Here is a 6,301-nt window from a genome sequence, read left to right as displayed (position 1 = left end):
AATGACATCGGAAAATGTTCATGATTGAATTGAAATGAATCAGATTATGATATAGACTATAGAAATTAACATATGCCAAATCATATACACAAAAGTAAATCAACCTGAAAGTAAATACATTTATTCAAGAGTAAAGCATATTTTACTTTATATGTCTTTAATTTTTAACCAGGAACTAGGGCATCTAGGGGATACCCTTACTTGCTGCTTGGTAAGCATAACTTTAACCTTACTCAGTTGGTCATATTTTAGGAGGTGGGACAATGGGTTTTGTTAGAACAAGGATTTAGGTATCACTCTCTCACTCCCCACCCCATGTCTTCCTTTCTCTCCCCTCTCCTCCCTCCCTTTGTCCCACTTTTGGTAAGAAAAGGTAAGATTAATTAACACTTGGGTGAAAAGAATTAACATGGGCAGAATCTTGGAAGATTTCAAGAAGAAGGTCACATTCAAACTGAGTTATGAAGAATAGGTAGGGTTTTTCTAGAAGAATGCAGGGTAGATCATAACATTTTACCTTCTAAATGTCAATGATATTACCCTAGACTATAAAGGCAATGCCTTTAAGAGGTACTGAGAGTGGTTTTCCTTTGGGACAGCTATATTTGGAATTTTTTAGTGCCTTTCCTCAGAGTTCAGATAAGTTATCATATTCGCATGCTGTGATCTTGGGATCAATACAGGATAGATACAGAAAAAATTCAAGAAGTTGACATAGTTTTGATAAACCAAGCATGTAATATAGGGAATGGATTAAGGTTGATGGGGTGGTGGGATGGTTGGGAGATATTGGAGAGAGGAGAAAGGAACAAATATTTGATGAGCCTGCTAATTGTCACAGCCCTTATTTAATTTTGCCAAACGTACCTAACAACCTTATGAAGAAGGCAATTATTCCAATTTTGAAGATAAGAAGTCATGAGGGCCTAAAGGATGGTGGGGAAGTGAAGGTGGTGAGGAATAGATGCATATGACTTATATATTTTTTCAAAAAATAAAATTGAAAGTAGCAGTGGCAGGTGTGGAGACAATGATAATCAGCTTAATTGTGATGTACAGAAAACCAATGGGACTCTGTTTAGTAACAGGTTTCCTACCAACGTTCAGAGGCTTTGACCTGGGCCAGCTTGGGAGGATGGAAAGGCTATTAATGGAGGTGGAAACTTAAGAGGAAGAGTATGTTGGAGGGAAGCTAATATTCCCTAATTCTTCAAAACCTCTTCTGTGCTTATCAGTTCACACTACACTGCTTATTCTCTTCTACCATATTGTATAGGAACTCTATATATGTAAATATTTATAGATGCGTTTTGAGAGGATACATAAGAAAACTTTAAAAGTGATTGCCTCTAGAAAAGGGAACTTGGTAGGATTGGGAAGAGCACTAACTTTCACTTTGCACTTTTTGAACTATATAGCATATAAATGTGTTACCTACTTAAAAAATAATATCATAAAACAGGTGAAAAACAAAATAGAAAAACCCAATACCTCCCCAATACACTTCCATATTCTGCACTTTAATCACAAAATTTCTCCTGTGTCCTGAGCCCTTATCGTCCATGAAACCCTTCCCTTACCATTCTAATTCATATCTTAGCCTTTCTGACTACTTGGTGTGGGAACCAATGGGAAGAAGGAAATGGGACTAGAAAGTTCAGACTATTCTTGCAGAGAAAGGAAGGATATTAGGTAATGTGGGACCTTGAGTTCCAGAGAAGATTTCTAATTTGGGTTTTTCCTTATTTGTGACCAGGAGAGACATTTACGCCTGTCTAATTGGTGTAGGGGGAAAGCCTGGAGAGAAGGGAGAAAAGTTGACGACAAAGGAAATGGAGAGGTTGTAAATAGGGTTACCAAAAACTATCAGCCATGTTGGGATAGAGATGCAAATGAATGTATTTCTATAGAACAGCTCAGGAATGATTCTGAAAGCCTGAAAAGGTCTCTGTAAGGAACTGAATTTCAGAAGAGGCCTCTCTCTGGCCATTTCCTACCGCAGCTCTTCACAATTAGTCCTTTTGGGTCTGCTGAGTTCTATCAAGCATTCATTCAAAAAGTGTTGAATGACTGTTATGAGTAAAGGCACAGCACAAGCCTTGGGTTGTGTTGTTTAATTAACTATATTGACTTGACATTCACAAAGGAGAGAAAGGTTCTGTGAGAAAAGGGTGCTTAAATATAGGATTTTGTGATGAATTCAAGTCCAAGTGTTGTGAATTCTAATAGACCCATTACAGTGCTTGGTTCCTAGTAAGAGTTTGTGACATTATTCATTTATTGAGCACTTCCTATCAATCAAGCACTGTGCTAGGTTCTGGGACTACTTAGATAAGTTATTCAAGGTCCCACATTTTGAGGTACATAGGCCTAATGGTGATTACAGTAGAGTGACACACTTTATGACAAAGGTACAAACAGGGGTAGGAGAGGATCTGCTCCAGAAACAAAACCAGATTTCAGCGTGTTGAGGGGTGAGAATGGAAAGAGTAAGTGAAGACAGTGAAAGTAAACTATTCTTTTAAAAACGTTGGTTAGAAAGAAAATGAGAAAGAGGGCAACAAACAGAGAAAGAGGTAAGGTGGAGGGACTGTTCCTTAAATGATGAGAGGTTTGAGCATATTGTTGTGCAGAGGATAAAGAACCATTAGACAGGGAAGGGGTGAAGATTCGAACTTAAGACAGTGATCAATGAAAAGAGATGTCTGAGCATATAGCGGGAAATGGAAGAGAAAGTTGCCCAGAAACCCCTGAAGATGTTATCATGTGGCACCAATAACTCTCCTGAAGCAGGAAACCATAAAGTTTCAGGTGGTACCAGGTCAAAATGTGGCAAGCTAAAACTAGAGAATAGAAAATGGTTGAAATAATAGATTATAGAGCCCAGGCACATCAGAAAAAATAATTAGCCTGAAGTAATAAACTGGCAGAAACCAAGAGACCATAGAATAGGAGTAGTATAGGCTGGGAAGTAAAAGCCCTTACTGGAAAATAAAAGTAGCCAAAGAGTAGGATATACAAATTTACTATTTTAGAAGTAGAGCAGTTTTGGGTGATGAAAAGACTCTGCATGGACCATGGGTGTGGATAAATGAAGTGTAGAAAAGGTCACTGGAATTGAATCAAACAAGTGAGTCTTTCTGGTTAATCCCCATGAAAGCCCCTCTGAGATGGTACAAAGATTTGCATCAGGAGTCAAATGTTCAACTTATGTTTGGGAGAAACCAGGAAGTAAAAAGATGTCAGTGATGAGACTACATGGTAGGGAAATGCTAGTTGTCTTAGTTGTCATTCACCTACCCTCCCAGATAAAGAGACAGGTGACAGAAGATGTGCTGCATATCTCTGAGCTTGGCTTCCCTTTCTCTAAGGGCTTTGAAGGGAATGAGATGGCAAACTCAGGCTGCTTAGGGAGTTTAACCTGTGAATATGTCATTCAACCTGTCCAAGTGGCACCAGCTGCATGCAGATGTAGGCAGGATAATAAGGCAGCACAATGTCTGTGGCTAGCTGGAAACGTGCAACTCCTCAGAAGTGGTGAGAGGTGTAGAAAGGAAGAGGGACTGAATCACACAAAGGAGATGAAAGCAACACGTCTCGGCTGAGTAATTCTCCAGAAAGTATGATGAGCTGGCGGTCTGTCCATGTATTTCCATGTTCTTTACAAGAACAGTAGTGAGTAATAACATATGAAACAGTTTATCACTGATGCTTTGAGATGAACATCAAGCAGAGAAGCCAAATTTTCCATGTCTAGGAGAGGTTTTGAGGTATGATTTTGGTTACCAATTGGCTCCACAGTTTAGATCCTGGTGGGTAAAATATTCCAGAGGAAGAGTAGTGACAGCAACTCCCACCTTTGGAGGCACTTGTGAAAAAAAGAAAAAAAAAAAAAAAAAAAAACAGAGAAAATAGGGAATAACTTCAGGAAGCCCTAAGCTGTCCTCTTTCACAATAACAGCAATAACAGTGATGATGACAACAATTAACACTAACACTTATATGGCACTTACTCTATGCCAGGCACTGTTGTAAGCACTTTATTAATATTATTTCTTTCAGTGCTTAGAATAATCCTGTGAGGTAGGTACTAATATCCTCATTTTCCTAAGAGAATGACACATTGTTACAATTCCTAGTATCTCTCCTACTTACCCCTACCTACTATGGCTGGGCTTCTGGTCATGTAACTTAGAGGTAGATTGGTGACCTGGTTGAATCTTTGAAGATTCTTTTGGCTACATGGTAAAGACCATGCCATGGGAATCAGGTGTTGTTCTGAAGCAAACCTGACAGACAGAGAAGACCTCACAAAGGTTTTATAAGATCCAAAATTATAATTGTGTGTGTGTGTTTGTAAATATAGGTTATCTCTGGATGGTAATGCAAGCAACTATTAATAATGTTTTCTTCTAGCAAAGTTAACTGACTTTCAAACTGTATATGGCCTTTTGAATATGTTAGAATTGTTTGCCATGTGCATGCATTTCCCTTTCAAAATTGAAAACAAAACAAAAATCTCAAAACAAATAGTAAAAAAAGACAAATTTCCAAATAATCTTTTGAAAACTCCATTTCCCCACCTTCCCATTTTCCCCTAAATAATACTGTCTCACTCCTGGACTTATGACAGGATGTTGGATAGGGGAAAGAAACTTAACAGGAGCGAAGCTTGCTGCTACAATTTTTGCTGTGTTTTCTGAGAAGTTTTATTGCATCCTGTAACATTCTAAATAGCCCCATAACAAACCTCAAAAGTATACATTCTCAATTTCATATTCCAAATAGTATAACATTGCAAATATGTCCATAACAACCTCAATAGTGTACATTCTATACTTTATATACCAAATAGAGAAAAAAGCAGACATTTGCAACCATTCCTATCTACTTTTATTTTGAATGGAGGTTATAACTAGGTTTGAGCTCTAGTGAGTGTTTCCTTTAACTGTAACATTCCATTTCAATTAGCCTGAGTGACTTAAAGCAAAGAAAACCATCATGTAGAAGTACGGCCTTTCAAAAAATTTTTCTGTACCCTTGGAATTCATTGCGATTTCTATTTTAATATTAGACTTCTACACACTTATGCTACACGCACTGGCTTAGTTTTGCCTGTGCTCCTTCACCTCTGTCAATGCCATCTTGCCTCTTCCCTTCAAGGGCATATGCCAGTCCTCCTAAAAGTGAAATTACGTTCCTGGTTCAACCTTCCCACACAGTCTAGTGCCTCTCTGTTCTCAGCTCAAACTCTTCCCCTTCTTTCTGTTTGTCTGAGGGAACTGTTTATTATAGTTAAGTTTCAAGGTGAATTAAAAAATCTCTAAGGTCACCTCCTGCTCTATAAGTCTTTGGTTCACTTGAGGAATATATTTCACATTCCAAAGGAAAACCTCCCTCTACTGGCCCTCCTTCTCTACCTTCCTTAGGATTTATTGTGTCAAGGGTTGAATATACTTCTTTTTTTCCCCATGGTGAACCCCCAAAATTTACATTGCTTAAATCAAAGAAATGGATTGTTAACATTAACAGTGAAATGTCTAGTCTCAAAGAGGCTGATATTTGGGTGGAGGCCTTCATAATGTGCCTCACATCCATACACCCTTATAAATAACTGAAGTAAGGAATTGATAAATAAAACAAAACTTCATCGTTCTTGTGGAGGCTCCCTTGACATTCCTCCATATCTCAATATTATCTTTGCAATTTTGAGGTTATCTGCTAAAGCAGGCTTGCTTGGTCTGGCTACTGTGTACATTACAGCCACATTGTTGTAAAGATTTCCAACACGTGGGCCATTTGAATCCACCATGCTCTTGAATGGGTTCTTCTGGCTCCAGGTCCCTGGCTGAGGGTTTCACCTTATGTATTTGTACTGTCCCAAAACTAGTTGCTGTTGACCTCAGAAGAATCAGATTGAGAATTCTGGGAAAATTAAATCCTTATGCTTTTCCCTAAGGTGAAACACTGTCCTTTTTATTACCTTAAGTGCCTGATAACCACTTTATTTTTTGTGGTGAAAATTAATATCATATTAAAAGAAGATAAAATCACATGATCTCCAGAATCAATATCAAACATTGAGTGCTAGATAGTGGGAAGCAAAAGACAGGAAGAATAGTTCTGCTCTCTAAGATCAAAGTCCTGGACCTGTAGCAGTATTCCAACTTAGGATGGCTTAGAAGAGATCCCTTGCTTGGAAAATTGGAACACACACATGCATGCATGTGCACACTGTTCTTGTGTTAGTTTGTTGAGAATGATGGTTTCCAGGTTCATCCATGTCCCTGCAAAGGACACA

The sequence above is a fragment of the Cebus imitator genome, unplaced genomic scaffold (assembly GCF_001604975.1).
Source record: "Cebus imitator isolate Cc_AM_T3 unplaced genomic scaffold, Cebus_imitator-1.0 Scaffold663, whole genome shotgun sequence".
Lineage (NCBI taxonomy): Eukaryota > Metazoa > Chordata > Mammalia > Primates > Cebidae > Cebus > Cebus imitator.
Note: the sequence above shows the minus strand (reverse complement) of the source record.